Source organism: Ailuropoda melanoleuca, chromosome 13, assembly GCF_002007445.2.
Source record: "Ailuropoda melanoleuca isolate Jingjing chromosome 13, ASM200744v2, whole genome shotgun sequence".
Lineage (NCBI taxonomy): Eukaryota > Metazoa > Chordata > Mammalia > Carnivora > Ursidae > Ailuropoda > Ailuropoda melanoleuca.
This window is the reverse complement of record NC_048230.1, coordinates 33,723,587-33,747,681: the sequence shown is the minus strand read 5'-3', so window position 1 is coordinate 33,747,681 and position 24,095 is coordinate 33,723,587. Positions and strand designations below refer to the sequence as shown.

At 44.4% G+C, this 24,095-nt stretch overlaps 1 long non-coding RNA gene across 1 annotated transcript in view; it reads right to left on the bottom strand.

Moving 5' to 3' along the window:
• The window catches only part of LOC117795754, a 49,247-nt gene that overhangs the window by 18,515 nt on the left and 6,637 nt on the right, over window positions 1-24,095 (bottom strand). Inside the window, exon 2 of the long non-coding RNA XR_004619882.1 lies at window positions 13,939-14,543. This is a non-coding gene — a long non-coding RNA (uncharacterized LOC117795754). The remainder of the gene's footprint in view (window positions 1-13,938; window positions 14,544-24,095) is intronic.

The following is a 24,095-nucleotide window of genomic DNA, read 5'->3' as shown; positions in this document are numbered from 1 at the left end:
CGCCTGTGCCAGGAAGGATTCTATGTAATGCAAAGAACCAAATCCGTTTTAGCCACTCTTCATGAGAACCTCAAGAAAGCATATTAGCAAAAGGAAACAAAACAAATGGACAAACTAGGTGTTTTTTCCAGGCCAAAGGATCAGGGCTTTGCATGGGATCGATGAGGAGAAAGAGAATTCTGTGTATACGATTTTGTGACCGCCGACACAAGCATCCCCCTGGAGCCCTGTGTGACTTCTGGAATAGACCTTCCAGTTAGCCGGAGTAGTCAAGACAGAGATCATTTCCAGACCTGCCGTCAACAGCACAGACGAGGTGATTTTCCAGTGTGTGTGGTTCGAGTTGAACCACCCCTGCCTCTCTATCCGGATTGTCTTGTGATCAACAGCCGCTCTCTGGGAGGTTAAAAATTGAGTCTGAGCAAAACTACTTGGTCCATCGGGACCAAGGCAAGCCCTCAATCTTGGCCTCATTAACCCTGTTCTCACTTGTTAACTAGCTCGGGATCTAGTTAACTCACTGCTTTTTTTCTTCCAGGTTTCTTACCACATGAAAGAATTTCACCTCCAGTTTTTTCTCTCTATGCTCTCTTGTGATCCCCTTTCAGAAATAACAACTCCTTTTCAGCCCTTATTTGGCTGCAGAGACTCAGACATCTGTATTAAGTCACAAAGGTCTCTTGAGCTCAGCTTTCAAGACCATCTCACAGGTCAAGCCAAGTTTTGGAGGAGAGTGAAAATTAAAGCAACACGTGTGGCCAGATGTGTGGGGGTTAGGCCTTTGTGATACACAAGAGTCTTTGGGGCCATCTGTTCTCTGCAGATGGTGGGTCCATATCTCAAGAGCAAGAATATTGTTTTTGCACTTTTTACTTGTAGCAGAGGCTGCTAATAGACTTTCTTGCCTACTTTCTCAGGAATAGGATCTTCTCTTTTAAATTGGGCATGTGGCCTAAAGACTACATTGACCTTACTCCTTTGCAGTTGGCTAAGCACTAGTCAGTGAGGCATAGGAAGTGGTATGTGCTAATGCTGGGAACATTTTTAAAGGACAGGAGTGCTCTTATCCTCCCCACTTTTCTCCTTCCCACTGCTGGAATGAAGACACGGATGGCCAGAACTAAGGCAATATTTCTGGTCCATGAGGACAAAGGCTATCCCATAGGACAGCGGTCATCAACCTTTTTGGTCTCCAGACTCCATTTGTACTCTTAAACTTTCTTAAAGCTTAACCAAAAGCTTTTATGTGAGCGGGTTATATTTATTGATATTTATAGCACTAGAAATTAAAACAGAAAAATTAAAAACTCATGTGTATATGAGCACATATTCCATTAGCTTTCAGAGCAACATCATTAGACATCTTGGGACCTCTAGAGCACTCCACTGTGTGCTCACTCACCCTTGAGACAATGAGAGTGAAAAGGCAAAAGACATCTTAGTGTCACAGAAAAACAGCTTTGATCTCACAGAACTCCTGAAAGGGTCTTGGGGACCTCAAGAACCCTAGGAGATGACAACACAGTGAACTAGAAGGTGTCTCCGTGTTGGAGGAATTTGTGGAGCAAGTGAACACTTCATCAGATGCGGACGGTCAACCTTCAGACTCTTCCTGAGAGAAAGGCGAAATTAAACTTTGCTGTTGGAGATGTTGCTATTTGGGGCCTTGTGTTCTTTGTGGCGCCACCAAATCCTAAATAGCACACTCTCCTTAGAGGTTTAGTGAGATGTACCCCGTGACTGTGGCCCTATTCCTCTGATTTTCCTCTCCCCAGAGGCTAAAAATAACACATGCATTCTTTTTTTTTTTTTTATGTTAGTACATGCATTCTCACACAGTTTGAACAATTGCATTTGAAAAAAGACAAAAATCTGGGGGTAGGCATTCCTTTTTCTCCGTTGTCAGTTTTTAAGAATGTCGTCTTCACTTTGACCTCCACGTTATGGGGAGACACAAATGCGAAGTCTGAGCCACAGGATTCATCTTGCAGTGCAATTTTACTACCTTGTAAGAACTATTCCGGAATATAAAAGCACAAATCGGGTCAGGATTCACATTAATCTCCCCAACACCCCCGTGAGATATATGCTATTATCCCCATTCTGCAGACGAGGAGGCTGAAACACGAAGGAGCTTGCCAATCATTATCATAGAGTGCCTTCCATTTTTAGAGCATCCACTTGATAAATCTATGAAGTAGGTAAGTGCCATTGGTACTCCCGTCTGAGCATCCCTAAGTCCTTTATGAATCCTGAACTCGTTAATATCCTTCCAACATTTCCTGAAGCTTGCTGTGAACATGGAAGAGAGAAGTAGGTCTGCAGAGAAGAGAAACAGTTTCTTCTGATTAGAATGTCCAGCTGGGACCCTCTTCCCCTACTCCCACTACGAACTCCTATCTCAGATGCCAGTTATATTCAGGGCAGAATCTACTGCAGCCATCTCCTCCAAGATGTGTCGTACGTAAAGATCCATGCATGAAGCACCACTGTCAGGTCCAGCAAGCTTCCAGGTTTGTCTTGCATCCCTGTGGAATCGCACTTCAGAAGATGTACCGAGACCCATTCAATGGCCCCTCCAGCCTCTCAGAAGGCATTCTCAGTAGGATTGAAATAGACTAAGAGAAGGAAGAGCCACCAAGCTATTCATACTCCTCTAATGATGCCAGGTGGTTGGGAAAATGACTGCCCCCCAGGTCTAGTGATAGATCCTGCTGCAAAACATGACATGACATTTATAGCTTGCAACATCTGCCATGGGAAATGTTCAGGCACTATCATCTATTACTGCATGCAATTGAAGTGGGGTTTTTTTGTTTTGTTTTGTTTTAGTACTGGGGTTGGAAGAAAGAAATAGAAATAGGGCAGCCTTTTGTAGGGGGTGGACATGATACTCCCTAAAGCATTTTATAAGCCTACAAGTAACAAAATAGTCAAGTTAAAGATAGCAAAATTGGTCATATTAAAAGGGGAAATGAATAAAGTAGGTTAACGTAATTTTTCAAAATAACGAACTTTTTAAAAATAAGTGTTGAGTTTTTCCTCATATTGCTGCCCTACAGATAATTTCAGCAAGGTGAGAATGTGTCCTATTGAAGAATGAGCAAAGATAAACCTGGTGTTTTAGCTTAAAATAATACATAGAACTTATTAATGTCCAATGTGTTATTAATACAAACAACATTACTCTTGTTTGCACTTTTTTTTGTTTCCCTCTTCCTAATTAAAAGAATTATTTATGAGTAATCCCCCCCCACAAAAACCCAGCTATGTCTCAAAATTACAACCTACAAGTACCATAATAATTCACAACTGCCGCAACTCTCCGTGATGTATCTTTTCCAGCAATTTGACTTTGTCACAAAATCCAAGCACATGATCAATGGACTTGTCTTGCTGAACTGTGTATAGAATTTCTGGAGCTGTCCAACTCCAATGGTGAGTCCCACTGGTGACAGCTGCCTAAAAGGCTTATGCAGTGGGACCATGTATTGATCGATGATGGACTCAAAATTAAAACTAAATTTTAAAAGATTTTAAAAAGTCTTTTAAAAATAACCACAGAAAATCTGAGAAGCACTGAAGTAACCCCTTTTAAGTGTGGGATCAGTCCCAGCCATTTATCCTCTATAGAGGAATCTTGCTGATGAAAAGAGCTGCGTGTAGAGGTTCAAAGTTCTAACAAGAGTGCCTCCTTAGACAAACCTGTCCTTCCAACCTGGGGAACAAGATTTAGGAGAGAACTGGAGTTGGTTTGGAGGAGATGAATCTGAACCTTGCCCTGGGGGTTGTCAGGTCAGTACATAGAACGTGAGTGGAATCCATCACGTAGACTCAACCCAAGGCCAACAAATCTAATTCTCTGGATGCCTCCAGACTCCCGACGTATCACTTCCAGAATCTTAACCCAAGGCAAAATATCTTCCTTTACAAAACTCTTTTTAGGAACAATACTCAATCAGAGAGAAGATTCAGTCCATTCTTTTGTCATTGAGTGACTCAAGAATGCCTATAACCAGTCTGCTCATCTGGAACAAGTCTCAGAGGAGCTTGATGATATGGATGTGGTAGTGGTGAGCACAAAAAGGGTTCTCCCTGATCAGCATCTTAGTCAATGGATTTCTTTGATTATTTCCGAGGTTTAAAAATTTTTTAAAGTGAGTTTGTGTCAATATAGTCATTCAGAGGACATGCCACAAAACGGTGTCCAGAAACCTTCCATGGCTGGAGGTATGGTGCCCAGGGCCATTCTCCACACCCTCTCCTTAGCCACCTCTTTTGCCCCTGGATCTTCCAACAGCCAAGTTGGAACCAAATCTCCAAGAGAAAAATATTCTGAACCACAATTCAAGAATAGTATGCCCATAATTAAGAAAATATTTTTGGTCCTAAATGGAAAACCCAACACATGTTAAATGCATGGAGAAACAGACAAAAGAAAGCTGAACACTTGACACATTTCATTTTTAAAAGTATGCAGATTTCTAAGAAAATGTCCCTGCTGCAGGTTTCTTATATATTTGCCTTTAATGGTAATCAACAGTCAAACCGGAGAGAGAAGAATGGCATGAGGAACATTGCTTCAGCCAGAGTGCTGCATGCTGCTTTGCTCTCAGTACCTTCAGTAATTGTAAAGGAACAGCTGAGTGTCTCAGTGTTGAACCATGGTGGAAAGAATAAAAATTCAAGAATTATCTTGCAGGCATAGGTTTGGATACAGTTCTGCCTAGAAATGGGGAGGACTCAGACGATGGAAGCTCGGCCTCCCTGACGTTTTAAAGTCTCAGAATAACTAACTTTAAATTAAGGTTAAGTCTATTGATTGATTCAGATAAACTTAATTAAAAATGCTTTTCCTAAATGTCCTTTGAACCTACTTGAAGTTCGCCAGAACTCTTCCCTGAATAACTTAGCATCATGCAAGCCACAGAACTTTCCTTCCCTCCCTTCCTTCCTTCATTCCTTCCTTCCCCCTTTCCTCCCGTCTTCCTTTCCTCCCTCCTTCCTTTCTTCCTTCCTTCCTCCCTTCTTCCTTTCCTCCTTCCTTCCTTCCTTCCCTCCTTCCTTCCCCTTCCCTCCTCTCCTTCCTTTCCTCCCTCCACCTTCCCTCCCTTGTTTCCTTCCTTCCCTCCTTCATTCCTTTCCTCCTTCCCTCCCTCCTTCTCGCCCTCTTTCTTCTCTCTTTGCTTTCTTCCTTCCTTTTTCTTTTTTCCTTTATTTTTCTCCTTCTCACCTTCACTTTTTAAAAAATCTTTCTTTCTCACCTTTGTCTTGGCTTCTTCTATTGCTCCTTTCCCTTCCTTCCCTCCTTCCCTCCTTCCTCATTGTCTTTCTTTCATTTTCTCTTTCCTTATTTCATTAAAAAAAAAAATCTGGGTATGTGGGCAAAACTATTTTCCCAGATTGGCTCCATGCAGTATTAACTCATTAACTGTAAGCTCTAAAACCAAAGGGAAACAAAAAGCTTACAATCGTGTCTTATTTCCAAGGCAATAAAATGTCTTAATAGAACATAACTTAGTAAAATTAGTAAAAATGTTACACTTGCCCCCTACCAGCGCTTTCCTTTGCAAAGTTGCTCTGTGCAAGTTTCTTTAAAATCTCAGAAGCATTAAATCTTCATTTATATAAGCCCAGTGTATTTATGGTGTCAAAATATGTTTTAGAAAAGCCAAAAGCAACTGTTACACACGTTGCCTTATTATCAATAATCTAACATCATGCCTTTTATGTGTCATTTCTTTACACAATATACTATCATTGATGACTTTTAGCACATACATCATGGCAAAGGATTACTCTCATCAGAGGCAGACTTTGAAAAGGATATGCTAATTTCTAGGGAGCAAGAAAACATCAAAACAGTGCCAGCAAATAGCCAAGGGACTTTTATATCTTAATATCCTTCAGAAGTGCTTTATCTCCTAGTGCAACGTGTATCATAGTATAAACAGGAAATGAAGCAGCCCCCGCATCAAAGGAGAGCCGGCCACCGCTGTAATTTCAGATCAGGTTTAATAAAGGTTCTCTCCAGTAGGCTAATCAAACAAAAGGGTGCATGTTTTAAAGAGCCATTTGGGGGCGCCTGGGTGGCACAGGGGTTAAGCGTCTGCCTTCTGCTCAGGGCGTGATCCCAGCGTTATGGGATCGAGCCCCACATCAGGCTCCTCCGCTGTGAGCCTGCTTCTTCCTCTCCCACTCCCCCTGCTTGTGTTCCCTCTCTCACTGGCTGTCTCTATCTCTGTCGAATAAATAAATAAAATCTTTAAAAAAAATAAAAATAAAATAAAAATAAAAAATAAAGAGCCATTTGATAATTTCCATTTAAGATGCCCTATCAAAGAGATCCCAACAATGTCTTCGGACTCCTGCTGAATCTCGACACCTTCTTTCCAACGTGACTTCCCTCATTGGTTGCAAGGCTGTCTCCATGCCCTAATTTGTAGGTGATTCTAATTTTGAAATGATCAGCTTATCAGAAGATGGCCTACTTTTATGCGGGCCTCGTTTATGAACGCAAGAAGCAAAAATGGAAAAGAGTCTGGCAAGGCACCCAGCCATGCTGTCCAGGTCCACAGCCAAGCGCGGCGAGTCGACCTGTCCGCGAAAATCCTTGGTGCCTCCAACAGCTTAAGCCCAATCTAAGCCCAGGACAGCATCAATTCATGGCTTTTCACCAGAGCGTGAACTTGGGAGCAACCACAGAAAATAGTCCTTCCTCTATGAACTATTAAGTAGGCAACCCTTGAGGTTCTGCACGAGGTGCCAAAAACAGCTCTTGCCATTCCCATGCGGGCAAATGACCAAGAAAAGGAATCCAGTCTTCCCAACTCTGTACTTGACATAAATGCTTTCGACAGTCGCCAGCCTAGAGATTCGCAGACAGAGAACAGAAGGCAGATTCTTCCACAGCGGAGGCAGACTTGTGCGGAGAGCCTTTCTGTTGACTGAGATGACACAGCACCGCACCCCCCCCTGCACCCCGCCCCTGAACCACCCCNCCACCACCCCACCCCCCATCCAGCCCTGACTCCTCTCCACTCCCCTCACTTCCCAGCAGGGAGGGGACCACTCTCAACATTTGCAAGTCAAATATCCCCATTGAGCTCCTCCCAGAGGATGTCCAAGGAGCTTCCGGCGGACAGCTGGGCCACCTGACAGGCAGTGCGTGCCCCTCCTTCTCACCAGGGGGAACGAATCAGGGAGGACACTGGGCCTGGCTTAGCTGGGGCCCCAGTGTGTCACTTCGGTCATTTCTCCCTTCAAAACATTTCCAACAGAATTCAGTAGCCCATGGCTAGTGTCTCAGTTTAGTCTGCTTCATGAGGTATGGGGATGCAGTGGGTAGGGGAGTTTTTGTCTGGGGACACCCACCGTTTTGATTGGTTTCCCCCTTCACCACTATCCCAGCTCTCAGCCCCTCCAGGAAGGAATTCCTGCTTTTCCCCAGGCCTTGACCCCAGCCTCTCTGCAGACCTTAGGGGAGCGGTGGGGAGACACATTGCCTGCCCATCAGGAAGGGCCTGGCTGTGTCTTCCCCCAACCCCCAGCTGTTGCCAAGACAAGCCTCTGTGCAAAGGGGGGTCCAGGCAAACCAGACCCCGGTGGCCAGGGCAAAGAGGGTCAGAGCCATAGCGGGGGCCATGCCATATGTGAAGGCCCACAGCTCAGGGCTGAATCAGCCAACAGTCGCCCATCGAGACCCCTCCAGCTCATTGTCGAAGCAGCTGGGGGGCGGAGGGCATTTCGTGCTTTGTTGAGAGATATTCTGTCTTTTTTTTTTATCTCTTCCCTAGTCCTGCGGCCCCCAACAGAGGCCTAACTATGTGTACCACATGGCTAGGAGCCGGGACTACGTGAGGGCAATGTCGATGGCCTGGAGTCACAGAGCTGAGTCTCCTGTCCCCCATGATGGTCCATACCCCCTCCCCCCCTCCAGGCCCAGAGTCTAGCCCCCACCAGCAAAACTCAAACTTGACAAATTCCCACAACACAAGCAACCCAGCCCATCCGAATTCCAAAACTGCCCTGTAATCTCTCCACCCTTATATTCTGTGTGTAGGAATCTGATAAAACAAAAACTCAATCACTCCCACAAACAGTGCGGGCTGCACCATCCATTCAGGATAACAGATCAAAGGCACCAAGGACAGACAGAGTCATAAACGTCAATCTCAAACCCCCAAGACCTTTATCCCTCGATCTCAACCCCACCCATTACAAGCAAGTATGTACAAATGGAGTGTGGAGACCCTGGGACGACTTTCAGGACGAGTGTAATTCCCATCTGTGGAAGCCAGCCATGGGAAAAGTTCAAGGGAAAACAAGCCTGTCAAAGTCAATTTTGAAAGCCTCGCTTGTAACTGTAGTTAAGCTTTGAGTTTTTTTCCTTCCTTGTAACTTCACGTAACTTAACTTTTAGCACCAGGGAGGTTAAAGCCATAAGCGACTGTCTAGTACCATTATTTTTAATTTCATTTACTCAACGAGTATTTTGAAGAAGTTTCTTTTCACAAAAGCACAGAGGGATACCTGAGAGAGTTCAGACCCACCCTGTTATACATGAATATAATATTCTATCCTTCAAAGAATTGTAAAGGCCATTGATCATTCTCTAGGCTATGCTGCCCTGTCAGTTTCCTTGGGAAATCAAAGGGACCCAGGAAAACTTGGCCACGTCGAGATTTTGGTCTAACTCTGCCATTTATCAGGTGTGGGAGCCTTGATTTCCTCTTTTATGGACCTCATAGGATTGCTGTGGGAATGGAGTTGTTAGTAGTTATGGGGGCAAATTCACTGAGTACTCAGTATAGAACAGGACTAGGTGCATAAGAGTTTCTCATTTAATCCTGTCAACTGCACTGTAGGGTAGGTACTATTATTAAGGCACGAAGGCACAGAGAGGTTAAGTAGGTTGCCTAAGGTCACACAGCTACCTAACGGTGCAATTGAGATTTGAGCCCAAACATGCATAAACATCAAATTATAATCTGGAAGGGCAAGTACAAAACTCCGAACCTGTGCCATGGGATACAGTAGTCACAAGCCCATGTGGACAGCACGGACATAGAACATTTCCATCCATGCGGAAAATTCTATTGGTGCTAAGTGCTGATTACACAGCAGCTATCAAACAGTCTCAGCCGTTTTTCTAATAAAATCTTACAGGAAACCTCCATGTATCAAATAAACAAAAGTGTCATTTAAATTAATAATTAATGTATTTCATAAAGTCAAAGTAACATTGGCTAATTACACAATCGGTGAGAACCGTAGTATTTTCTGTAAATTGATGCCATTTGCTTTCAGACATTTTCACTGTGCAATGTTACCTTTACACACAACACAAAAGGCATAGAACATAAATGTACAGTTTAATGAATGATTATAAAGTACACACCCACGTAACTGATGCAGGATCCCTGGGCCCAAGGACCTTGGGGGGTGGGGAGTCCAGCAGATAGAAATGAAGCACAAGCTAACAGGAAGTGAGAGCAGCGCTTACGGAGGGACAGACAGAGCGCACACAGAGTGTCTGAGAGACGCGGCGTGGAAAGGAGGGTGAGCCTCATCGTTGCTTGGGGTCTGGGGTTTTCACTGAGGATTGTGGTCCCGCGGACGTGTCTTCTCAGGCATCCAGGAACAAAGACGAGTGTTGAGGTGTTTCCCAGAAGTCACTTATGCCCTGGAGCCAGGGGTCTTGATGAGTCAATGGTCTTGGAAAATGTTCGTGATGAACTCGCCCAGTCACTCCTTAGATGTTATCTGTGTTGCTGGACAACTCCAAAGAAATCATTAACTCCTTGACCTTTACAAGGAGAACATACATTATCTGTATGATCAGGCGTGTGTAAGGCGGGGGTGCAGGTCCCAGCAAGAATAGAAGCAGGAAAAGTTGCAAAGAGTAGTCCTTTACGGGATCCCTTCAGTTTCCCGGTCTCATAACCAGCACCCAGGTCAAGAAATTGAATTGCCTGGGGTTTGAGACACTCCCTTCGCTGAACCCCTTCCCTTCCTGGCTGTCCCTTTCCAATCACATTTCCTTTCATCTCCCAGAGTTTCCCACCGTGAGGCTGTTTCAATGGATAAAAACAAAGTGAAATTGAGGGGTATGGATCCGAGATCCGCTCATGAGTTAGGGATGGTTTCTATATTTTTAAGTAGTTGGGGAAAAAATCAGAAGAAGAACAATATTTCATGATGTGAGAATATATGAATTGCACTTTTCAGGGTCTACAAATAACTATTAGAATAAAGCCACATTCTTTGCTTTACACATTATCTGTGTCTGCTTTGGTGGGAGCAGACAGAGTTCAGTCACTGGGACAGAGATTGTATGTCCCACAAAACTGCTGAGATTGGCTACCTGGCCCTTTGCAGAAAATGTTTGCCTTCCCCTGCTCTTGATGACCATTCATTCTCAACCCAGCCTCAGCATCCGATGTGCAAATTATGCCTATACTTTCGTTTTGGCTCTACAGTAATGTGAAACTTTGGATTCGCACAAGTAAGAGGCTGACGGTGGTTTGGTTTTGATACCACTCACCTTGCAATTTCGGAATACTCTTTCATTAAACTGGTCTAAAGTCTCAAAAGAGAAGTCGCTTGAAATTTTATCCCCAAGTTGAAACACGTATAATTTCAAACCTTGGCTTATATTCTTTATCATAGATAAAGAAGTGAGAGAAGAAGCACCCTTCACTTAGAATAAGACCAAAAAAAAATCTATAATAAAATATTATCGGGATGACATGTTGCAAGTTTCCCTGTGATTGGTGTAACTGAAGATAAGGGGATGCCAAGAACATGCGCTGAGCAGATGTGCTTGAGTTCGGCTCACATTTATGTGAGCGAACATGCCAAGTCTGAATTTCAAAAAAGACCAGCTCATCCTTTCTAATCAATAACACATTGCCAAACAGTTCCAATATATGCCCTTGCTACGTGAAGATATGGATGCTTTCTGATAGGTTACGGCTGGGAAGATAACATCCATGAGCCGACCTGTTGGTTTTAAGTACGGTTTTTAAAACAGTCTTAATTTGGTTTTAATTGAAAAGGAATTAAATGGTTGGAGAACTCCCAGCCCCTCGCACATACTTCACTACAGTGTTCCTATGATGAGGGAAAGAGCTGGAATTTGTTGTTAAGGATCCTTAGGCAGGCATTCTCAAAAAACATAATCCATATTCCTGTGTAGCAGAATTGGGGAGGGAGACGTTATTTTTGGAACACAGACCACACGAGGTCAAGCCCATCGAAGCCTTGGCTGGTAAGGTGCGCATTGAAAATCAGGGTTGAGAAGCACTGCCCTGGGGGTGAGTCAGTTACCATTAGAGAGCTTGATGAAGGGAGGGATAAATGAGCACCGGCAGGCGATGGTTTTAGCCGTACAGTGCCTTCTTGAGCGTCTCCTGAAGTTCCCTGAGCTCTCCCATTCTCAACGTCCATCCACCACTTCCCTTCCTTATGGACCACATCTTTCCTCCTTTCGGGCTACTCTTCTTCCCGCCCCTCCCAGTGCCTGGCACAGCCACACCGCCTCCCCTGCAGACCGGTTCTGCCCTACTTTCATCTCAGGTCATGATCGCAGGGTCGTGGGATCGAGCCCGGCACCGGGCTCCGTGCTTGGTGTGGAGTCTGCTTAAGACTCTCTCTCCCTCTCGCTCTGTCCCTCCCCCCTGCTCTCTCTCTCTCTCTCTCAAATAAATAAACAAATCTTTTTTTTTTTTTTTTTTTTAGAGAGAGAACTGTTTATCAGCACCTTAAATGGAAAACAAACAGGACAACCATGCAAGGAGGTAACTTATAAAAATAAAAGCAGTGGGAACAAAGCGCCGGGAAAGTAGATGCTACCAGCTACTGAGTGTTCTGAGCCTGGGAGCTGTTTGAAGAGGGAGATGAGCCGGTGAGAGAGGTGTTCTAGCCACTCTAGCTGGAGGCTGAGCCTTTCTCCTTGCCTGGAACCATAAGGACTAACACAAGGTTGCAAGGAGGAGTCGGGTCTGCCTGGTGTGATTCAATACCATTGAGGCTATATTCCTTTATAGTCTCAAATCACCTCCCTTCCTGGGACCACCTACTTTCCATGCATTGGGGAACCTGTAGATACAAGCACAGAGTCCAAGACTTGGGGGTCCTGCTGCCCCTGATCAGCTCTTGGACCCTGGAGAGTTCTTAGCATCGCTCTACCGCCCTTGTCCCTTCCTGTACAAGGACAGTAACAGCCCCTACTTTCGAGGGGCTATGATAATTAAATGACACAGCACCCACCCAGTTCCTTGCACAGCCTCCACCATGTGGTAAGTGCACCCACGAATACGTTCATTTATTCACCTCGTGTTTATGGGCCACCTAAAATGGGCTGGGCACTGCTTGGGGCACTGACGATCCCACTGTTGACAAAAACAGAAGAAACTCCCTGCCCTTGGGGAGTTATATGCTTGTGTTGACCTTGACCCCTGCGAATGTTCCAGTGAAGAGCACTTAGATCACTCCTGGTCTTCAGAAGACATCATTTTAGTCAGAAAGAAATTTGGGGGGGGGGGCCACCTTCTCGGGTCCCCTCCCTCTTCAGGAGCTTTGTACCATCACTTTACTACTACATTGGTCGATAAACTTTGCTTTGCTGCCCACCAAAAAAAAATAATAAAGAAGAGGAAGAGGAAGAAGAAAGAAGAAAGAAGAGGACGAGGAGGAGGAGGAGAAGAAGAAGAATTAGAATTAGAAGGAGAAGAAATAAATTTGGGGCATGCCCAGGGTCTTATAGCAGTTTCATTTTCTGTGTGTCCTGCCTTCTCCCCAAAATTCTTGTCACTGAGCCAACGTCCTTTGTGCCTAACCCCGGTGTGATGACATGAGGAGATGGGGCCCTGGGGAGCTGATTAGGTCATGAAGGTGGAGCCCCTGCCAAGGGGATTAGTGCCCTTCCAAAGAGACCCCAGAGAACTCTCCAGCCCTCTGTCCACCACGTGAGGGCAAGACAAGAAGGCGGGTCTGCAACCCGGAAGAAGACTCTCTCCAGAACTTGACCTTGCTGGCACCTGATGTCGGACTTCCATCTCTGTTGTTTATAAGCCACCCAGGCTGTGGTCATTGTGAGAGCAGCCCCAAACTGATGAAGACAGGGATCACCGGTGGAGGTAGGCTCCCCTCCCAGTAACGAAAAGTCTGGAGCCGTCAAAGTTCTCATGGGGCCCATCCTCCCTTCCCAGAGAAACGTCCCAGCGTTCCAAGCCAAGCCTGAGAGTCACTCTGACACACTGATGCAGTCACACACCCAGCCCTGAACCAACTGTGAGGCCAGGGGACAGAATGTGCTGATTTTGGCTAGCCCTGGGGAGTGCTGTCCCTCCAGCCCCGGGGAGTGCTGTTCCGCCAGCCCCGGGTGGGTTTCAAACAGACCCAGGACTTTGGGGAAGGGCGAGGGAAAAACGGAGCATGAAAGCATCCGCTGCACAATAATGACATCAGGGTTTGGACTAACCAGCAAACACTTGATTATTAAACTCAAAGGCACTCAGAGGTCGCCTGCAGGGGTCACAAACCAAGACACTCGGGTGTCAGCGAGTAGCCTCGGTGGCAGAAGCAGGCTGGCGGGAGGTTGCTGTGTTCAAGGGTGTGTGCCCGCCCCGGGCCACCAAACCCTGCTCTCGGCCTTGGGCAAGGGCAGCCACCAGAGAACGTGGGCCCAGGGGTGGCAGATTTTCCGATATTTCAAGAGTAGCCAGAAATCTGGATTTTTTATATGAAATCTCCCCATCTGAAATGTTGGAAACAAATTCAAAATGTTTTGGATACGACGTGGGCCAAATAACACCCATCTGTGGGCCAGACGCAGACGTGGAGTGCCAGTTTGCAACCTCTGGTACAGACCCACCCCGTGAGCTTGCAGAAGGGGAAACTAGAACTGTTCCAGAGATGGGGTCAGGGACTTACCTAAAGTCACGCAGTCGGTCAGCAGCACAGCGGGGACTGAAACCACATCTCACAACTGCCGTCCATTATATCTTCTGATCGATGGCACACAGGAAAGAGCCACTGAGCGCCCTAAGCAGGGATGGCGAACTCCAGCTGACCAGCCAAATCCGTCGGGTCGTTTTTTGTTTTTGTTTTTGTTTTGTAAATAAAGTTTTATTGGTACACCAACCTCGTGCGTCTGTTGACACATTGTCTGCGGCTGCTTTCACCACACAAGGGTAGAACTGAGTGCTCGAGACAGAGACCATATGGCCCACAAAGCTGAGAAGACTTACTGTCTGACCCTGTGCAGGAGAAGTGTTTCAATTCCTGCTCTGGACGCTTGGCATTTGCAGATGGCCTATTTCTTGCTTTAACTCTTCATGAGACATCCCAGGGGTCCAAGTAGCAGTGTTCAGGGACACATCTGAATCCTGCTCAGCAGGACTGGGGGTCCAGGTCCTGGGCTGGGGGAGCCGTGGGTAAGCCCAGCAGCTGAAGTGGATCTCATCGGACATCAGCCACTGCTTCGAGATAAGGAAAAGTCAGCACCACCGGCATCACCTTTTCTGTGGGAAATAGCCCTGAGAGAAGGAAAAAAAGGATTATGTGGAAATGTGAAGGTTTTATAAGTAAATAGAAATCTTAGATAAATGGTAGTATGTTGGTGATAGCAGGGAACAGGACACACACACACATCACACCCCTCTTTGAAAACGAGGAACAGGGATTTGTCAAGCAATTTCAGAGAATGCCCAAGACGCACAACACTTGCACATTCAATGAACAAGACAAGAGCTGATGTGGATGGAAAGGGGGCTAACCTGCGGGATGCTCGGCCAAGACTTTTGACTTTTGCAGGGAACATGATCTCAGGAGTATCTTAGGGGCTCGTCAGAGGGGCCTCCATTCCCCTGGTTTCATGCTCCTACCGGCGTGACTCCGGGCCCCTCCTCCCGCTGCAGCTCCTTGCTGCTCCCCCAAAGCAGACTGGCTGCTCTAATCAGTGAGGTTGGCAGATGGAATTAGCACGCTCAGCTCAGCCTCCTGGGCTCATCTTGGCCACAGAGCGGCAGTGACAGTACATTTCTACCCTTTCTCTGCCATGCGGCTGGCTCTCTGCTGTGGCAGAAGGGGGTCCACGGCTCCATCAGGGTGGGAGTGGGAAGTGATGTCTAACTCAGAGGGAACTATTAGGAAGCCCATTGGGACCTGTGTGCCTAAGCCACTTCTTTTCATCCAGATTTTATCACTAATTATCTCCAGCTATCTCTTCTTTCTCTCTCTCTCTCTCTTCATTTGGAACTTGGAAAAGTGAAAGAGGTGTGGTTTGTGGTTATCTATCAGGTGTCTGTGGTACGGGATTTGAATCCCGATGTTGCTATGGCTACATGTCCTTTCATCAAATATTTATGCAAACTAAAGTTCTTCGGGAGCAAAGTTTCCCAGGTCCCACCAACCAAAAATTAAGACCATATTGCCTCAAATGATAGGCATGAAGGTGAACAACCAGAAATTGAAAGATACCTATAAAAACCTGTGTTCCTTGGGCATCACACTCTTTCCTGCAACCAAAGGGCCATTTTTCACTTGGAATCAAATCGCTAAAGCTCTGGGAGTCCACCAGGATGCATGGGAACTCTGGCAAGATCATTCAGGGGGTGATCTCTTCTGGCCTTTCATTCTAAGATCAACTGAAACCAAATCAAGATAGAAGACTGATATGAAAAGATACATATATACGTATATATGTGTGTACATGTGTGCTTATCTATTTACATTTGCATAATAAATATAATATATAATATACACTTACATTTGTATAATAAATACAATATATTTTATTTATTATAATATTTAATATATCATGTTATTTAATAATATATATTTATATATGATATCTATTTCATAATAGATTATTGTATTATATTTACTATATTATATGTTATTTGTATGTTTATATATCATGTATTTATATAATATAAAAATTGTTACAGTATATATTATTATATAATATAATATATTAAATATATACATAATACACACATATATACAGAAATAGAAGGATAGGTAAATAGATAGCATTTCAATGTTAATCTTTCTGAGCACAAATCAACTGACTAATAAAGGATGATGACCAGGACTTTTCTGGATGGCCTAAAAGAAGTGGGAAGTGTTATAGAGAAATGTAAATGAGTGACTAATTGCAGGTATATGAACTACTTTAATCGATCAGGAGAAGAAACTAACAATACATATCAAGAACTCTTAACAAGTTTGAAGGCTTGGATCCAGTAGCATGCATTCTAGGGCTCTACCCTAAGGAAAGAGTCAGGATCCTGGAAAAGATGTATATGCACAAATGTTCATTGCTGCTTTATTTATAATGGGAAAAAACCCATCATAAGTTGAAAATATTATAAGTTGAAAATGCATTTAATACGCCTAACCTACCAAACATCATTGCCTCTAGCCTCTCGTACCTTAAGCGTGCTCAGAACACTTACATTAGCCTCCAGTTGGGCAAAATCATGGGACATAAAGCCTATTTTATAATAAAGTGTTGAATATCTCCTGTGTTTTATTGAATAGTGTACTGAAACTGACATACAGAATGGTTGTCCGGGTACAGGATGGCTGTCAGCGTATTGGTTTTTGAGTCGCGTGGTCGTGTGGCTGGCGGGTAGCTGGGGCTCACTGCCACTGCCCAGCATCACGAGAGAGGATAGGACCACATATTGCTAGCCTGGGAAAAGATCCAAATTCAGAATTGGAAGTACAGTTTCTACTGAATACTTACTGCTTGTGCACCATCATAAAGTTGAAAAGCCATAAGACAAACCACTGTAAGTTGGGGACTGTCAATATATATGATTAGTTCTGGTCAATATTGCTGAACAGCACACAAGTTAAAACTATGCATACTTGATGCCTTCAATGTTGTGTTTATATAGATATAAACATAGATATTGATGTTTCTAGATACAAAAAAAGACAAATATAAATAATTGGTAGAAGGAAATCCATCAGAAAGCTTACTGTAGATTTTGTCCTCTTTTTTGTCCATTCTTTATAATTAACAATGGCTTACTTCTGCAATCTAGAAATATAATGGTTACTACAATTTTAAAAGCTGCCATTCTGGGCAATGGGGTTATCAGTGACTTGTATTTTATATTCTACTGGGTTTTGTATTTTCTGATTTTTCTACAGTAGACATAAATTACTTCTTATAACCAGAGGAGGGAAATGTTCCCAATAATAAAAAGAGAAAAGGCAGGAAGGAAATACAGCAATATGTTGTTGGCATTGATCCCTGAAGATTCACATCAAGGAAATTGGCAAATGCCACAGACCAAGGCTTGACTTATCGTCCTCTCGACTATCTAGATTTAAGGAAGTGACCTAAAAAAGGCTAATAATGCACATTAAAGTTAAAAGGTGTGTCATTTCTGTCACGATGATAATAGCACAAAAAATTTGAGATTGAGGATTTTTGAGGCCTTTTCTTCATCTTAATTACCTGCATTTTCCACATCATATAGTGACATAATAATACAGTTCTCATGGGGACACGGGGAAAAGAGGTTCTTCCAAAAATGAGTTTATTTCCTAATAAACCTCAAAGCTGTAAGTTCTAGAATGAGTCACAGTATCCTATCTCAGCAATCGCTGACAACAACTATTATGACAACAACTATTATGACAACAACTATTATGACAACAATTATTTGATACACTATGAGAAGGACGACACTTCCAACTGAACCGTCATCCAGCATCAGCGGTAGGACGCATATAGACTTCAGGGATGTTCATATGTGAGAGAAAAGATGCATCTTAGAGCTGATGACATTGGGTGGGTCACATCACACACATGATGGAAGAAGCAAAACGGTGGCTAAGTCCCGGGGCCTGTGCAGGCGTCCCCACCACCCAGCAGTAGAGAGCACAGGGGCTGAGCGGGAAGAGGTAGACCCCGAGTGGAAGACCGCAGCTGGAAGAGCTGAGATCCTGCCTCTGACCCCCACTCCTTGGTGGCCAAGGGTGAAAGAGTCGCCCACTCACCGTGTGGTTCCCTCTCTAGAGGACACCCACTGACTGGGTGGGGAATGGTGACGTTTAATTGGCTAATGTCTGGAGAACACTTTGAAGATGAAAAGGGCCAGGTGGCTATCATCACCATACACTTCTTAAGATGATACATGGAATAATAATAAAGTTCTCCCCCACTGGGCCTTTCATCCGTGGATTTCAAAGCACTTAGTGAACCTTAATTAACTCTCGACACCTCTATGAAGTAGGCATTAATAGCCTCTTGGCTGAGATGGAGACAAAGGAGGGTATGTGACTGGCCCAGGCCCTCAGAGAGTCAGAGACAAGTCATCCTGAAAGCATTCGTCCACGAGACGCACCTGTGTCTAGTGCCTCCTCCGTGCCCGGCCTCGTGCCCCACACTTGGGACACCCCAGCGGGAGCCCGCAAGGACGGGCTCTCAAGTGCCCGTTGTTAAACTTTAGGGAATTTTGTAAACCAGTTGTGGAACAAAGCCATTATTTAAAATTCAATTATATTCATGCATAATTAAATAAATGGCACTGAAAACAAAAGCAATAAAAACTCAAAACATCACTTCGAACTATTTTACTACATGTCCCTGTTATCCGTGTTCGTTGGGTTATCTACATCTGTAGCATCTGTAAGGCGGAAACAGCATACGGCAGGGCGCTATCGGGTGGCACCTCCCAATTCCCGTCCAGTGAGGTCCACGTGGGCCACTCGAAATCAGCCCTGGTCAGGGCACTGACACCATGGAAAGGGACAAGTGCTAGAGACTGAGGCTCGATGTATTGCTCTCTTGTTGACGACCCGCACTTCAAGAAGAGAGGGAAGATGTTCATAATACAGGTTAAAGTTAATAGTGTGTCATTCCTGCCACCTCTCCCTTGTGAACACAAAAAATGTTGAGGAAACGCTCTTCAGCATTCAAAGGCCATTATCCAACTCCTCGGAGGAGTCACTCACATCTCTGACTAATGAGGAAATCCCTACGTAAGTCTTCATTGCTTTGCTCTCATCTTACTTGGTACATCAAGAAGTGAAAAGATCAGTCAACTTTCATGTCAGGACTACACTCGCTTCCCCTGCGATCGTAATAGGTTGGCTGCAGACATCAGAGTGTGACATTCTGGGAACATCAGTCGGCGGTATGGAATAAACAATACAAAGATTTTATATTTTATCTGTTAATCGCATGCAACACATTCTTTAGGTTAGTATAATTTATTATTATTATTTATCTTTTTTGAGAGACTGATTTACTACCACGCCATCGGTGGACCCATGCCTGGACAAGGCACAGGTGATGGAAAGTGCCAGACAACTGAAACTTTCAGTCATGGTCAGAGAGGCAGCTTTGGTGTGAAGTTGGGCTTCTGGGCCTATCTAATCTCCCTGAAAGGGGCCCTAGTTCTGTGTTCATGTGGTCAAACATTTGGTCAAATTCACCAAGGAAGATGTCTGAATAGTCATTGTGAGGCCACTGCCTCTTTCCACTCTGACTTGCCCTCCATTTCACTCTGCCCCATGTCCACAATGGGTGGAGGGGCCTTGGCATTCTGGGGAATCCAGCCAAGAACTTGAATCAGGGATGCATTGAGCTTGGGTTCCGTGAGATGTATTTGTGTCATTCACCATCACCTCCACATATAAGGAAGTCAACATTAGCCATTACAGTGGAGCAGTGGCCTCCGAGGAAGAACCACAAACTGTGCCCGTCTACCCAGCATGATGAGCGCCAGAAACTGTAGGCTGTGGAGGACAAAGAAGGCTTGAAATGTGTGGGGCCAGAAGCCAGTCTACCGGACATCCTTGCACTCATCAGATGTGTACAACTGAAGCAGGATTTCTGATTCTCATTGATGTCCGGTCAAAACCAAAGTCCTCTCACTTCCTGATGGGAATAACCCAATGATGTTGTCTATGCAGGCATAAACACGCATTCGTTTTATATATTCACTTTTAAATTTTTTTAGTGTTAAGCATTTTTTAAAAATTGTAATTCCAGCATGGTTATCATTTGTTTCATTTTTTAAATTTATTTTTATTTATTTTTTTTTATTTGACAGCGAGAGAGAGACAGCCAGCGAGAGAGGGAACACAAGCAGGGGGAGTGGGAGAGGAAGAAGCAGGCTCCCAGCGGAAGAGCCTGACGTGGGGCTCGATCCCAGGACTCCGGGATCACGCCCTGAGCCGAAGGCAGACGCTCAACAACTGAGCCACCCAGGCGCCCCACATTTGTTTCATTTTTTGATGGGAATTGTGTGAAATAGGACAGATCAGAATTGTGAGTCTGTATGGTGCAAAGCTGTAGCAGGGAGGAGCCCAAGGAGCGAGGATGTGAAGTAACATTCTCGACGTGTTCCAGCGTTAAATAACAAGCACATCTCAAGCAACCTGCTAAAGGGAAAGATTTCATTACCTTTCTAATTTTTCTATAGGAAATAACATTATAGAATCATTGTCCTATGAAGAGGCAGTCGATGAATCTACAGTCAAAAAATGTAGGAAAAAAACCACAAGGATGGGTCAGGGAGTTAATTAATGTAAACATTTGTAGTATTTGCCTGCTTTGAAAAGTTTGTCATTTTCGTAACTTATTTAATCCTAAATAAATGTTTGGGTGTATACCTCATTCTACATTCATAATTTAGATTCTTTTTCTTAAAGATTTCCCCAAGCTGTTATAAATTTCCGGTGCGGTGAAACCCAGGAGAGCCCCCTGCGGAGGTAAACACAGGAATGTGGGTGAGCACCAGCAGGGGGCGCTACCGGGGGGGGTGTTTTGTGGGGAAGATGCTACTGACCTGGAAACGTTAAGGATGAGGGGCAAGAACGGAAAGTAAACAAGAGATTGCTGACCTGTTTCTCTTCTATTTCCTCCGAATTCTTGCTCCTCCCCTTTCTTTGTTCCTTCAACCTTCCCTGGGGGATGAGTAAGTCTGGGGGCTGGCTCTGCATTTCCCTCCGGCCACAGGCCCAGCCATCCCAAGGGAGGCAGTCAGTGAGACTGCCAGGCAGAAGAATACAGCTCCCCCACTTTCCCCAAGAGAAAGAGCAAGCCCAGATTCACTCTTAGATGCTGGGATGTGCCCTGCTGTGAACACATGCCCTGGCCTGCAGACAGAAGAATCACACCCCAGTCCTACCGCTCACCCCACCCACGTCTCTTGTTTGGGTCCTAGGTTTGCTGTGATCTGCCATGAAGAAAGCAGCATGCTGTTGAGAGATAAAGTTTGCCAACCTGCGGGGGGGGGGGCAAGGAAAGTGTGAAGAGAGCACCATGATTTAAAAGAAGATCATGAAGATTTAAAAAAAAAAAAGAAATAACGTATCTATACACACAGATATATTGTGTATATGGGTGTATATTTGTATGTAAATATGTATGTGTTTATAGTATATGTAGGTGCATATAGACATGCATAGATATACCTTTATATACTTACAGTGTGTGTGTAAAGAATATCCGAGACACATTCCAAAATAACAAGGATGTGAACAAAATCCCATAAGCTGGCAGGCTCCATTGAGGCCTGACCTCACTCAAGATTTCCTTCCAAAGACTTTCCAGAGACTTTTGAGTCTTCAAAGTGCAGGATTGGGATTTAAACTTTGCCGTGAGAATAAAGTCCTGCTATGTTAGGAAAATCCTAGCCCCAACCCTGACTCATGACAGCCAGCAGCACCTCAGACCACTTCTTGCCATCCGGCCCCCTCCTGAAACCTCAGCCACCGCCCCTCAGCCCACATGTCTGGATTACAGCAGTATTTCGGCCACTGATGATGATGGGACAGTTCAGGCCACTGGGTTTGCCCAACACTCACGGGACTCTGGTCAGAAGATAGGACTATCAGAGCAGTCGTTCAAGGATGTTCCAGAAGCACGTTTCATCTCAGGAGGCATATTTAGGAGAACATGTCACTCCTAACAGAGTTCCCCAGCTAAGAAGAAGTGAGAGTCCACCCAAGTTCAAGAACACATTCCACCAGATCCAACCGACAGAGCCAAAGGCCAAGCAGGGAGGTCCAACATCTGTGGCCTGGACAGTACATGCATCCGCCCAGTCTGGCTTCCCCAGCCTGTCCCCTCCATCCCCAGCCCTTCCCCCTTACACGATCACAGGAGCAGCCATTTTATATCCCATGCGATTGGTCAAAAGCAGGTGCCGTGGTCTAGGCTGGGCCAATCACAATACGTTCCTAAGAAATGCGAGGCTGACCGCCAAAAGAGAGCCAGGCTTTCTGGCAGCTGAGGTTGTATGGTAGGAGCCTGTGGGGTGGGGTGGGCTCCATGTGGTCCACCATATGGCAAAGTCCATGAGAGGAGAGGGGGACTGGTGGGGGCAAGACAGAAAACTGTAGGGAAGAGATATCTCAATGATGTCTCAGTTCCTGGTCCCTGGTGGCCCTGAGCCCCACCTGTGTCCCTGCCCCTCGTGCCACTTGCGACTCTACTGTTCTTCGGATGCCGTATTATTCCATATTATTCATATTATTCCTTAGTATTCTTCCAGGAAATTCCCTCTTTTTGCTAAGCTCATTGGGCTTTAGTTACTCGAATTGCAGTAGTCCTAACGACTATAATTGCACAGGTGCTAAGTTGACTTTCAAAGAGCTTTACCAGGCTTCTACTTAAATGTATGGGGTGATGTATAAATTGTGGGCACATGGGTCCTGAACACAGAAGGTTAATCCTCTAAAATACGGATCAGGGTGAGGCGTGAATCCCAAAGATAAAACTCAAGCACACATCCAACGTCAAAAGATGATTTCACACAGAGTCAGAGTTAGAGGTAAACTTTTAAGGCCACCTCATCCGTTCCCAGCTGATACCTTTCAACTTCCCTAAGGACTTCAACCCATTTTCAGAGTATTATCAAAAAGATCTTTCTAGAAATTGAGTCAGTGATAAACAACCTTCCAAATAATAAAACTCCAGGCCCAGACGGTTTTCCTGGGGAATTCTACCAAACATTCAAAGAAGAAATAATACCTATTCTCCTAAAGCTATTTCAAAAAATAGAAACAGAAGGAAAGCTACCAAACTCATTCTATGAGGCTAATATTACCTTGATCCCCAAACCAGGCAAAGACCCCCTCAAAAAGGAGAATTACAGACCGATTTCTCTAATGAATATGGATGCCAAAATCCTCAACAAGATCCTTGCTAATAGAATCCAACAGTACATTAAAAGGATTATCCATCATGACCAAGTGGGATTCATACCTGGGATGCAAGCATGGTTCAACACTCGCAAATCAATCAATGTGATACATCATATCAACAAGAAAAGACTCAAGAACCATATGATCCTCTCAATTGATGCAGAAAAAGCATTTGACAAAATACAGCATCCTTTCCTGATTAAAACCCTTCAGAGTGTAGGAATAGAGGGTACATTTCTCAATCTCATAAAAGCCATCTATGAAAAGCCTACTGCAAGCATTATTCTCAATGGGGAAAAGCTGGAAGCCTTTCCCTTAAGATCAGGAACACGACAAGGATGCCCACTCTCGCCACTATTATTCAACATAGTACTAGAAGTCCTTGCAACAGCAATCAGAAGACAAAAAGGGATCAAAGGTATCCAAATCGGCAAAGAAGAAGTCAAACTGTCTCTCTTTGCAGATGACATGATACTCTATATGGAAAACCCAAAGGAATCCACTCCCAAACTATTAGAAGTTATAGAACAATTCAGTAAGGTGGCAGGATACAAAATCAATGCCCAGAAATCAGTTGCATTTCTATACACGAATAACGAGACTGAAGAAAGAGAAATTAGGGAATCCATCCCATTTACAATAACACCAAAAACCATACGTTACCTTGGAATTAACTTAACCAGAGACGTAAAGGACCTATATCCTAGAAACTATAGATCACTTTTGAAAGATATTGAGGAAGACATAAAAAGATGGAAAAATATTCCATGCTCATGGATTGGAAGAATTAACATAGTTAAAATGTCCATACTACCCAGAGCAATCTACACTTTCAATGCTATCCCGATCAAAATACCGAGGACATTTTTCAAAGAACTGGAACAAATAGTCCTTAAATTTGTATGGAA